The 13,468-nt window shown below is 39.4% G+C and overlaps 1 long non-coding RNA gene across 1 annotated transcript; it reads right to left on the reverse strand.

The window, feature by feature from the left end:
• Positions 1 to 5,830: 5,830 nt before the first annotated feature.
• LOC128315411 (uncharacterized) lies at positions 5,831 to 7,473 on the reverse strand. The gene is made up of 3 exons (XR_008298153.1): positions 6,958 to 7,473; positions 6,164 to 6,267; positions 5,831 to 5,965 (listed from the first exon to the last, which is right to left on the reverse strand). It is a non-coding gene; the product is annotated as an uncharacterized LOC128315411 (long non-coding RNA).
• Between the last annotated feature and the right edge of the window lie 5,995 nt (positions 7,474 to 13,468).

Below are 13,468 nucleotides of genomic sequence, written 5' to 3' on the forward strand. Positions count from 1 at the left end.
AACGCAGACACCAGGAGCATATACCTTCTCTGGCCTGGCTCTGACACCTTCCCCCACATCCTCGGCAGCCACCTTCTTTTCTCACTAGTGATTGCTTACGGGGGGCGGGGGTCCCAGGGAAGCACTTTTCGAGCTCCAGGGAATTTGCAGGCTCACATCAGGAGTCAGCGAATTTTTCCGTAAAGCAGGAGATGAATATCTTAAGGCTTCTCGGGTACATAAGGTCTCTATTGCTGCCGTCACTTCTCTAACCCTTTAAAAATGTAAAAATCTGGCTTAGCTTCCAGAATTGGGCTGGATTTGACCTGTGGACTGTCGTTTCCCAACCCCTCCGCAAGGTGGAAAGATCTTGAATTTCAGAACGTTTATGTGAAGCAGAGACTTCTTCCTCCTGCCTCCTGTCCCCCAGACTCTGCAGCTGACCCACTTGGATTATAATGGGAATATTCATTACTGTGTTCAGCTTTCTCTGAACTATAACTATGGGACCTCCTGGGGTCAAATGCGGTGGAAAGATAATACCCACTTGGTGAATTTGAACCGAGTAGAGTTCCAAATTCAAGAAGCTGGGGCCCATTCACTCCAGTTAGTGTTTTCCACTACAATGTTGTTTATCCTGGAAATATCTTACCTGTTACTCTACTAGGTGTAGTCCTCGTCTAGGAAACCATCATGACTAAACCAATCGGCCGAGGTCAGAGCAGCCGGCTTTAAAACCACAGCACTGAAATCCAGCTGAAGAAATTGCCAAGTGGGAGAGAGAATCAAGAGGAGAATCTGAATGAGTAAACAAAGAAAGAAGAAGGTGTGTATGTCACCACATAAATTGAACCTGCAACACGTATGGAAACTTCAGGTGTATCTGACTCAGAGTATTAAAGTTATCCTAGGACTTATAACTTCCCTCCTTCTCTTCTCCACTTTTCTAAAACAACCCGTATCCATGATTTTTTTTTTCTCTTTCTATAGTCTCAGGGCTTACTGATGCATAGAACTCACTAGAATAGACATGCTCAGGCAACCTTTGGTAGCAAGTCACAGTGGCGCAATGAAAGGTTCAAGGAAGAACACGCCTCACTGCAGCCTGGGTCCCTGAAAAAGCTTGCCAATACGGTGTGGTTCTCATGTGGGAAAGCACCCCTTCACCCTGTGTCAACAGGTTATTCCCCCTAAAACAGCAGATTGTGTTTGTTTTGACACTGAGTACATTGCGATTTCCTTTTCTTTGCTACACTTGGTCTTAGAAAAATGGTCCTCTATTGCGATTTCCTTTTCTTTGCTACACTTGGTCTTAGAAAAATGGTCCTCTATGTTTTGGACTCCCATCTTTTTATCTCTGGAAATACATTCATACCCATATCCTTTCACTGGAATAGGCTAGAATAGATCGTAATTCTCAGCAGCCACCAACAACGGACTCAGAATAGCTTACTTACATGTGAGCTTCAACTCTTCCAGTCTCCTTTAATTATCTGGCCAGTTCGTATTCATAAAATATTCATAACTCATTTAACTCTTCTAGGGTAACAGCATTTCACTCAGACCTCTGAAAATCGTCACTGTGGGACTTTAAGAAGCAACAGAAAACCCAACTGAATATAAACTGACCTCCTTTCTGGCTGCCCTGGTAGATCACAGTTAGAAGCTACAGACTTTATAGTGCTTGTGCCCCCGGGCCAGGACCCAATGCTTGGGTCTAAGGCCTCTAAAAATCACAGGTGGGCGTGGTAGAGGGTAGGGAGAGAGTGGCGGGTACCTTTTGCCATCCCATAAGTGAGTGAATGCTGGTCTAGTTTGTTTAGGCTAGTCTAGAATGACCCAAAGGGGTAGAGTACACTTGACTTTGTGTTCAATCTCCTAAACTCTTTCTTCTAATGCAATTATTTAAAATTAACTTAATAGAAAAGAGTCAGCTTCCTCTAAGTTTCTTGCAATGTTTATTTCATAGGAAACCTTGTCCTTATTTGAATAAGTTTTAAGGATTTGTATCATGATATTCCCCCCACTCAAAAAAAATGATGAAAAGATGCGCAGTTTTAGACTTTGAATATCTTAAGAGATGCTTGACCCTTAAGTTTTGTTTGAGGAAATTCATAGAAAGCTGCTGTGAAGCAACCATGTTCCTAGAAAGCTTATTCGAGACTCAACTGGGTCAGTTCTGAGGTTATTCTGGGAGCTGGATGCATTTGTTCTCTCTCTGAATCACAAATTCTGACGTGTGATTTTACAAGTTCTTGGTCTTTTTCTAAAAATTGACAGGCATATGGAAAAGTTAATAATTCAGTGAGGAAAATATGTTGATGACTGCAAACAACAGAGGTGAAAAAAGGTGCCCTATTTTTAATGTGGATCTTCTTCCTAGGAGTATTAAAAATGCAAACCCAAAATTGACAGAGAAAAAGGTGGAAACATTCTGGGCCCTTAAACCTTCTCTGCAGTTTTTCATTGTCATGCAATGTTTTCATTTTCCTTGACATGAAACAACTTAGAGCCCAGCTTTTGATCACTAGACGCTACGCTACAGAACCCTAAAATTTAAAAAAGAAAGAGGGATTTTTAGAAAAATGGGGCCTTGGTGAAATATAGCCATATTTCATGAAAATGGCAATATCTACATTACTTCTAATTTAAAGATAAATTTGAGGCTGATTGTCTAATAAATGATACTAATGTCTTTTATGAAGGAGTGGGTGCAAATCAGATCTGGTATCTTTCAAGGAGATATGAGTAGGACTTACCTAGCTCAAAGACTTTCCCTATTTTCTATAACTCTTTGCAACGATATTCCAGTTATATTTGGAAAGTAGCTGTCAAACCATAAAAATAGCCTCATAGCCCATAACAAAAATATATCATCTTCAAACTAAAGAGGGATATATATATATATATATATATATATATATATATATATATATATATTTAGAGCATGAAAACTCCCATTCTTAGGGTTGCTTTTCCATCTATCCATAACTGGACAGAAAACTACCTACAAGAAGCCCAACCGTAGGTAGATGAGTTTTGAAGTAAAACATGGATTCGTTGAAATAAAGAAAAGAATTTGTGATGACAGGCTTTGCTGTGAGCAATGGAACAGGAACAGGTTTTATCCCCCCTGGGAGCATGGATTTCCTTTGCCTGGAATTCTTTTTCCTCCATCTTTTCATGGCTGCCGCCTTCTTGTGGGGACCTCAGTTTAAAGGTCACCCTTGAGTGATCTTTGTGATCACTCAATCTAAGTAGGTGCCCTTTTATATAAGGGTCTATGTAGCACTTATCACCAACTGATATTCTTGGGTTTTGTTTGTCTAACGTCCATCTCCTTGCACTTGAAGGGCATGAACTTTGCTTTATCCATGCTATAATTCCAGCATTGAAAGCACCTGCTAAAGCAGGTTGTGGGTTGAATCGTATCTCCTCCCAAAGATGGGTTGACATCCTAACCCCAGTGTCTCAGAAGGACATTATCTGAAATAAAAGTTGCTACAGATGCAATTAGTTAAGTTTAGGTCATATGGGGTAGTGTGGGCCCTTAATCCCAAAAGATTACTGTTCTATAAGAAGAGGAAGACAAACACACAGAAAACATCATATGAAGACAGACACATGGAGAAGATGATTATGTAAAGACAGAGGTAGAGATTAGAGTTTTGCTGCTACAAGTCAAGGAATGTCTGGGGATACCAGAAGCTGGAAGAGGCAAAGAAGGATCCTCCACTCCGGCCTTGCCAACACCTCAGTTCTCTTTTCAAATGCTGGGGGCTGACTTTCCACCTTTTTAACCAGTGGCTCATATATGCCTTAAAAGCAAAACCAAAAAAAATGGGACTTTTTGCAATAAAACACACACACACACACACACACACACACACACACACACACATGTGCATATATATATATATACATATATATATATATATATGTATATGTTGTTGTTTCCTTTCTTGCAGCTATAGGAGCACACCTTTGGAGGCACTGGATGGAATCTGACAGCTAAACTAAATCCAATCAGTTTTCAAGAAGAAATTTTCATGGCGCTTCCAGATAGGCAGATTTAAAAAGCAGGATGGGGGCGCCTGGGTGGCTCAGTCGGTTCAGCGTCCGACTTCGGCTCAGGTCATGATCTCACAGCTTGTGAGTTCGAGCCCCGTGTCAGGCTAAGTGTTGACAGCTTGGAGCCTAGAGCCTGCTTCGGGTTCTGTGTCTCCCTCTCTCTCTGCCCCTAACCCACTTGCATTCTGTCCCTGTCTCTCTCAAAAATAAACATTAAAAAAATAATAAAAAAATAAAAAGCAGGATGAATCAGTGTCAAAATGCTGAAAAAAAGTATTCTGGATTATTCATTCACAAGGTCTACATGACCAAAATGGGTAATAGCTCAGAAACACAAACTGAAAATGTACTCGTTATTAAAACTGATTTTGAGAGATCGCTTTTTAAAAAATCTGTAATCACTTGAAAACCAATCGTCTGTGTGTGTGTGTGTGTGTGTGTGAAATCATTAGCATTTGGGAACTAAAAAAATTATGAGTTTTTTTTGTGAAGATACAACAGTCTTACTATTTATACTGAATATCTCTTTATAACTCCATGGTAAGCATCTGTATTGATCCTATAAGAACACTGTCTTTTGCAAGCACATTGTCCTATTACAGTTTTCTGTCGGTCTCATCTGGACACAATACATAGAACTAAGCACAAAGAAGCATATGGATGTACTGAAAACAAAAAGCAAACTGTGCGGAGTCATGTGCAGGGTCTGAGAGCATTTCCTATCTCACAGGAAACATACACATCATGACTTGTCATCTATACTGTCTAGCTTCGTGTCTCCTAACTTCTTGGAATGAAACCAAACTAAGCAAAGGAATAAAAATGACAATTATTCTGTGTTTTGGAATTCTAAACTCTTATTACTGGAATCCTAAATCTTTCAACATTGCCGGCTATTGTATTTTCCAATATTAACAGTGTTTTTTTTTTATGGCATTTGTTTTTTAATGTAATGCTTCTATGTACATCCCATAAATTACAACTTATCTTAAATGTTACATAACGAAACTGCTAATCCTGTGTCAAGAGGAAAATACTGACTTATTATTCAAATTAACTTTTGTTTTTATTTCTGTAAATGACTTACACAAAACCCATTTTCCCTTAAATATTAATTGCGTTTTAGATGTAGGCAAATGTAGGGAAATAAGTGATATGAACCAACCCTTAGTTTATCCTGTGAGTTTACCATTCCTGCCCTCTAGTTGTTGGTGCAATGTTTTCCACATCTGAATACATAAGTTTCAACTTGGCTTTTATAAGAAATCATCCCATACGGGGCCGCCTGGGTGGCTCAGTCGGTTAAGCGTCCGACTTCGGCTCAGGTCATGATCTCGTAGTCCGTGAATTCCAGCCCCGCGTCCGGCTCTGTGCTGACAGCCCAGAGCCTGGAACCTACTTCAGATTCTGTGCCTCCCTCTCTCTCTTCCCCCTCTCATGCTCTGTCTCTCTCCCTCTCTCAAAAATAAATGAACATTAAAAATATTTTTAAAAAAAAAACCATCCCACACAGAGATAGAGTTCTATTTTTTCAGGTCCATCACGACTAACGGCATGACCTTTGCCGCTTTTCAATTTGTAGAAAATCCATCATTATCTGCCAAGTTGGGAAGATGTGAAAAGTGCAATGACTGTTTTAATGAGAATCACCTGTTCAGTGGCAGCGGCGTTTTAGGGACTCCTGTTAGGTCCGGGGAGAGCTTCTGTATCAGAAGCATCCACATTGCGGGGATTAATAGAATGGTGCAGATACAGAGGCCCGAAGAAATGAACAAAAACCCTTGCTTTTCAAGCAAGACAAGAGTGCCACTTCCAGGGGGCTCACGTGGAATGCGCTGTCACAGGGGAGGTGTGTCTGGAGTAAAGCGTCAAACAGGAGTCGTAGCATGGGGGGGAGGCGACGGAGGTGAAACGTCTGTGAAATGGAGAGAGGGTCAGCTAGAAGATCTTTGAGTATCTACTTTCAAAATGTCAAAGCAAAATCAGATTATGGAAGCAAATGCAAAATTATCATAAAAGTTAAGATAAAAGCATTTCGAAGTCACTTTCTGTTTGGAGCAAGCGTTCAGAGAGCGCAAATTCGTTCAGGCCAGAAGAAACATGTCAGATTTACCTGATCCAATGTCTTCATTCTACTGGTAAGGGAATAAAAGTGATTTACCAAGCCACTAGAATCCAGAGTTTCTGATGACCAGGCCTCAGTTCCCATTCATAGTGCTTTGAGGAAAGAGGAAATGCAGAATTAACATTATTAAATTCCGTCCATGGACCAGATACATTGATAGATGCCAGACATCGTCATTGTGGTTAAGGGCTAGGCTCCCGGTCAGAATTTCTCTGTGGGAAATTTGTTCTACCTCTTACTGACTGCGTGACTGTGACCAGGTCACTAAAGTTCTCTAATTCCTAGTATCTTCACGTATAAAATGAGGATCATAAATGAACCTTCCTCACTGACAAGGATTAAATGAGATAATCCTTGCAAAAGGCTTAACAGCGCTCGGTACATAAATGATGGCTCGGTGAATACTGAATTTAAAAAGATGGGGCGCCTGGGCGGCTCAGTCAGTTAAATGTCCGACGTTGGCTCAGGTCATGATCTCACGGTTGGTGTTGTTAGAGCCCCTCGTCGGGCTTTGTGCTGGCAGCTCAGAGCCTGGAGCCCATTTTGGGTGCTGTGTCTCCTTCTCTCTCTGCCCCTCCCCCACTCACACTCTGTCTCTCTCTCTCTCCTTCAAAAATAAATAAACAGTAATTTTTTTTTTTTTTAAAGAGGGAAAAATACCTTTGCCTGTCATGGGGGTGGAAAGGATGATTCTACGCCTCTTTTGCAAATGAGAAAAATTAGGGCCAAGTAAAGCTTAGTAATTGGCCATTGAGCTATGAAACCAGAATGTGAAATTGTACCTGTTTGAACACAAACTTCAGGTCATGTCTGCTATACCACAGTGCCCTTATAAAAGCAGCCACCAGGCACTGGAAAAAATGCAGAGATCGTCCACCTTGAACGCTGGCTGCTGTGCTCATGCTGAGTTCTGAAAGCCTTCTGGCAGTTTCCCAGAAATGCTGCTGGTCCCTGAAGCCCTGAACTGGATATTGCCCAGGTGGCAGAAGCCGATGAGAATATTCAGGTGCAAAAACCACTTCAGGTTGAAGTCCGGAGGGTAAGATTGGCTTCCTTCAGCTAATTATGAGTCCATTCTCAAGAACAGGTGCGGTGTCCTCTCTTTCTGCAGAACTGACTCAGCCCACGCCCAAAATGGCTAAGATCTCGCTCTGTGTCGGCTCTGCCGATAATGTCACCTTGCGCAGGTCACTTACCTCTTCAGGGCTGGATTAGGATAGATTTCTGGCCAAATCTCCGCCCGACTGTCCCAGACTCTTACAGGGAGACCCTGAAATACCTACTTTGTGTGTAAACTTTTCACTGAAGTAAAGCTTATGCCAGAAAAAAAAAAAGGTAAATATTGTTACGCATGCCGTACAATTAATTTTCACAAAGCGAACAGAGTCTCAAATCCAGTAATAGAGCAACCCAGTCCAGAAGACAATCACTACTGGTCATTGCTTGAACTAGTTTCCACTCTCCCAAGATAACGACTATATTCCGACTTCTAACATCATCACTTACTTTTGCTAAGTGTATTTATTTATTTTGAGAGGGAGGGAAAGAGAGAATCCCAAGCAGACTCTGTGGTGTCCGCGCAGAACCCAATGCAGGGCTCGATCTCACCAACAGTGAAATCCTGGCATGAGACGAAATCAAGAGTCTGTTGCTTAACCCACGGAGCCACCCAGGTGCCCTCTTTTGCCCATTTTGGCGGATTCATATAAATGGGATCACATTGTGTGTTCTTTTGTATCTGGCTTCTCTTACTAACAGTATGTTTGTGAAATTCGTCTATGTTATGGCCTGTAGTTACAGCTTGTTTTCATCGCTGTGCAGTAGGCGGTCAACCTCCTGTTTTGTAAATAAAGTTTTATTGAAGCAGGGCCAGGCTCACTTGCTTCTGTATTGTCTGCAGCTGCTTTCACACCACAATGGCAGAGTCGGGTTGCAACGGAGACCAGACAGTTGTCAAATATTTGCTATCTGGCACTTGACAGAAAAACATTCTTGTACGTGTCTTTTGGTGACATAGGTGCACATTCTACAGGGTGTATGGCATGCGTGTTTTTTTTTTTTAAATCTTTGACTTATTCTAATGAACAGACAGGTTTGGAAACTGCTTTAGACAGGTTTAAAGAGTTTAAACCCAAAGCATTTAATTAAACTGTCTTGCCCAAGGTCACACAGAAAATAATTGGCAGGGCCGAGACGGACAGTCAAAACCCTGTTTCTTGGAACAGGTCCGGTTTTCCACTGTGGTTCCTGTAGTCCTTATCTCTAGAGCATTAACTTAGAAGTGTCTTTACTTATCCAAAATCCTTCACAAATATGACTCTCTTCTATCATATCTGTTGTACATTTTTCGAGAACAGGACGTTCGCCGCCTTCTGAGAATTCTAGAGAAGGAAGGAATTATATAAATCACTGAACTCAATCCCCTCCTTTTATAAATTCGTAAATCAAGGTACAGAGATCCTAATAATTTTGAGTCTCTTATAATTTGCTAAAAACTTATTTTGACCTTTCTGTTTTTTCCTTTGTATTTGATGCCGTTTCAATCAACTTACAAAAATGATATCTATTCATTTTAGCTGTTTATGTATTACCTGTGTATCTAAAGTAAAACTAATATTTTCTCCTTCCCCTTCCAGTTGTATGGTATCTTTTCACAATTTGTATTCTAATTATCTATATTTAAATGTATAAACATGCATGTAACTGACGCGAGTCCATAACTTTGGTAAAGAAGACATATAACAATTTTTCTTTAATTTAATTTCTAGCTCAAGGCTCCAACCCATCCGTTAGGTGGCCTCTCAGTCCCAGTTAATATGAAACACATTCCCTTTTCCTGTAGAGATGTCTACATTTTAGGGGGTTTTCCATAGTACCAAGGAAGTGAGTGGGAAGTGGAACAGGGGAAGTGTGTCCTCCTTGGTAGCCATATTGATACTGAGACATCCTTTATCCTATCTGGGCGCTGGCCACCAGTTCCCACAAATGTGTTGGTCCCTGTTGTCAGACCCCATCAAGTGTGGTAGTTTTGTGCCTAAGCCATGGCAATCTCTGTCAGGCTGCCTGAGGCCCTACCAGACCCAGCTCACTATAGCCATTTCCTCTGTGGACTCTTGCCAGCTTCCTTGGCCTCTACCCGGAAACCGAGGCCCAGCTTTCCTCTGGTCTTAGATCCCACCAGCCTCACTGGAATTTTCCACTTGCCCAGGGTCTCTCTGTGGCTTCTGGCATCAACCTCACTCTTTCTGGCTCATCTCCAGCACTCACTACTCTCCTTTCAATACATTCTTGTCTCTCTCCAAGCTGGGAGCATCTCCTCTCCAACCTTTCATAAGCAACCTTGTACAGTGTTTTATATGCTTGTATTTTTATCTCAGTCAGGCAGTGGAGAGACCCCTCTCTCTCAAACCCTCAAATGTTTGCAAATTTGACTTTCTGGAAATTGGTTGCTGAGATGATTTTTTTGTCTATGCATATGTCATTGGAAATGGTAAGTCTGGAGCAGCCCAAGGGTGTGAATGGGAGTAAGGGTAGAAAGAAGTAAAAAATGTACTCCTAGGAAAAAAAGAAATTATGGTCAATATGTCAGATTATTATCTCACCACAAAAATAGGCACATCGGTAGGGGAATTATTTAACTTTGCTTTTATTTCAAAATTGGGATTATATAATATACCAAGCTGTACATTTCACTTTTTTAAAACATGTATTTTGGACAAATACATGCATACAGATATGTTTCATAGTATATGAACAACAGTATCATTGTTCAATTGTTTTTCTTGTTGATGGAGTCCAGGTTATTGTTGTTATTACAAAAAATGATAATAATAGCCAATGTTAATTATGATCTTTAAATTACTAGATAATGTTCTAAGCACTATTTCATTTAATATTAAAAAACCTCCATGAGATAGGTATTATTATTGCTTCATTTTTACAGATGAGAACATTAAGACACATAAGGATTAAATAACTTACTCAGGGTCACAGCCAGTTAGGAATTTGAACGCAAATGAGTCCATTTGGAGAGGCCATGTTCTTACCCATTAGGGGTATGTTTCTTACCCTTGTTCTTCATTAAGGTTCTGCCTCTAGTAAGCATACTTGTACCTATGTTTACATACTTTATTTTTAGTTCTGTCTGATTGCTTCTCAGGCTTCTGGCTAAGAGCAAGTGTATTTCTGTCTGATAACTGATACCCAGAACTGAGAACATAGACAAAGTTTCTGTGCATTTTTATATCGTAAGAAATGTTGGAAGACCACTTTTGGATGGAAGCAATTAATTTACAGAACCACTTTCGGTATTCAGGAGTACTGATTACCCCCAAATCTTACCAACACTGGATGTCAGGAGTTGTTTGAAGTTAAACCATGCTGGCACAAACACGGCCCCTTCACCCTTACATAATGACCAGGTGTTACAATTTTCATTCCCTCATTACTCATGTGAATTCAAACATCTTTTCCTAGGCTTATTGGCCCTTTGTATTTCCTCTGCTGTGAATTGCCAGTTCACTACTATCATTTTCTAATTAATTTCAAGAGCTCTTTGTGCACTGGGGATATGAAGCCATTGTTTTATATGTGTTGTGAATATTGTCTCTTAGAAGATCATTTGTTCTGTGCTTCATAGGGCACAAGAGTTATACACATTTATTTCATTGATTCTTCCTATTTTTTCCTTTATAGACAAGCTACATTGCCACCTATGGTATGAATTGTTTTTAAAAACATGTGTTTCTTTATTTGCCTTCAGTTTTCCATTGTGCTAAAGGAAGCTTTCCTCATTCCATAGCGATACAAATATTTTCCTAATTTTTCTCTAATACCTTTATAGTTTTCCTGGTGTTATATTTAGTTTCTTAGTATGTCTGGATTTTACTTTTGGATATGCTGTAAGACAGGAGTTGACTTTATTTTCTTGTTTATGTATAGCCAATTATCCCAATCCCATTTATATTTACTTTGAATTGTATGTATAATTAACATTATAAAGGCTTCCCCAATGACATCTACTCCCAGATATATTTGGATCTACTTCTAAACCCTATCCTTTTCTAGTGATCTGTCTGTTTTGATTCTGCTTTGATTCTTGTAGCTTCATAATGGGCTTTCATATTTGTTACATGAAATACTTCCTCCCTTTTCTGAAACAGAACTATAAAGTTCATCAGATGTTTTTCTCCTCCAATATTTAATAATAATATCACAGTAGGCTATGGTGCTGCCTTCTCATAAACTGGTTTTCTCCTGAATGAAGAAATGCAACTTTTGTAGGCAAATGAAGTACTTTATGTCTGAAAATGTACATGACCTGACATCTTTCAGATTCTGTCAAATAATATTATCAATGAACTGGCCTTGAATTTGGATTAAAATTCACATTTTTTTTTTCAGCTTTAGATAATGTCCAAGTTCCAGACAATAGGAAAGTTGGCCAACAGGGAAAAAAGCTGGCAAATTTTGTGACTGATAAAGATCATTATCTTCTTCGAATAGAAATAACTGAATTTAATAATCACTTCACTGAAAAGTTAAATACTTTTTACCCTTACAGCATAATGTTTGTCTTCGGTGGTTCTCCCCTACTATCACAAACTTGATCACTAATTTGTATCCAGCTGTAATTTTAAAAGGTATAAAGATATAGAAAGCATCACATGGTTTTTATTTCAAGCTTCACTAGGGACAAGGGAGAGTTGAAATTTATTATTCTCTTTAATGCCAAGATCTTAACTAATTTTATATTAAGCTCCATAGGTGAGTTGGTGCTTATGATTTTTGACTTGGCTATCCTTGTCTGTCAATGCAGCTACATAGGCATATTTCTCTAGATGTAATGCATATCTATGTTCGAGCAATCCAAATAGAACCATTTCGCACAGAGCAAATTACTAATCTATAATTTGGAACTGGCACAGCAATGATTCATGTACTGTAATACCCATTACTGCTTCCTACAAGCTTTGAAAAATTTTATTTTGGGAAGAATTCTGTCTCAATACCCACCACAGTAGATTTTTGCCCTCATTTCCTTTGTATTTATTCTGGGTGGTGTTTGCAAGACGATGAGGATCTATTTTGGTGGTGGACACTGTTCTTTTCCTAGAGGAGGAAGTGAGAGCACCGTGCTTTGTCTCCAGCCCCAGAGCTGTTAAACAGATCAGACAGGGAGCTCTGTCAGCCAGGCTCCAGGAAGGCTTCTCTCTGCTGATGGAACAACTAAACAATTGTTACTATTTACAATGGGCCAAAAGGAGAAATATTCTTAGAACAATAAGAAAAGGGAAAGTCGGCCACCAGGCAGGAAAGAAGGTTTTCAAGCAACATCAAACTCAGAGAATATGAATATCTTTTCAATGTAAACACTTCACCCTATCGCGTCTCCAAAGAACAATACTAGGAGGGCTTGCCATGTGCCGAGCACTTGACATACACTGTTATCTCTAATCCCATATCAACCATACCAGACAAGTATTATCCCAATCTGACATGTAAAGAAACCAAGGTCGGAGAGGTTGTAATAACTTCTCCATGGCTGGTACATGTGGAATTCAAACCCAAACTTGTATAATACAGTTATTGTATTACATATCCCCATACTCGTATCCACCTCTTTTTTTTTAAATTAAGAAGTAGATGTAATTCTTAATGATTGAATCTATACTTGTGTTTACAAAAAGCACAAGGCAGCGAGCGGTTCATTAATAGCTTGGTTATGTTCCTTTCCTTTTGAGTTTGCCTGAATACTACGGAGGCAATGGGAACCTGAAGAAAATTTGAAAAATGCTGTGTGTGATGGAATAACAGGCCCCTCCCTTGTCCCACACATTGTAATCCCCCCTTGATCACTCTCAAATTCTGCTGACAATGCAGAGGATGAACTCTTATTCTGTTTACAGTAACTTCAAATCTTGGAGACAAGTGTATAGATTAAGAATCTAAATTAATAATAACCATCATACAAATTTTCAACAGAAGTACTGGGTTATCTACTGTACAAGTATAATATATGCATCTAAAAATAATTATTGTCAAATATTTGGTCTTTCCATTAGAGTTTTAATATTCCATTGAGTGTTTCTATTAAATGCTCGATCAATGAAGCAATTTTTTACCTTAATTTCACAGAATTTACAATAGGTGAGGAGGGAAAATAATGGATTTAAAAGTGAGATGTCCATTGGGTTGTTTTTGGATATGTAGTAATATCTTAGAACAAGTCAATAATTGACTTAATGAATGACTTTTTTTTTAATTTAATTTTTTTATTTTTTTTACATTTAT

Source organism: Acinonyx jubatus, chromosome B2, assembly GCF_027475565.1.
Source record: "Acinonyx jubatus isolate Ajub_Pintada_27869175 chromosome B2, VMU_Ajub_asm_v1.0, whole genome shotgun sequence".
Lineage (NCBI taxonomy): Eukaryota > Metazoa > Chordata > Mammalia > Carnivora > Felidae > Acinonyx > Acinonyx jubatus.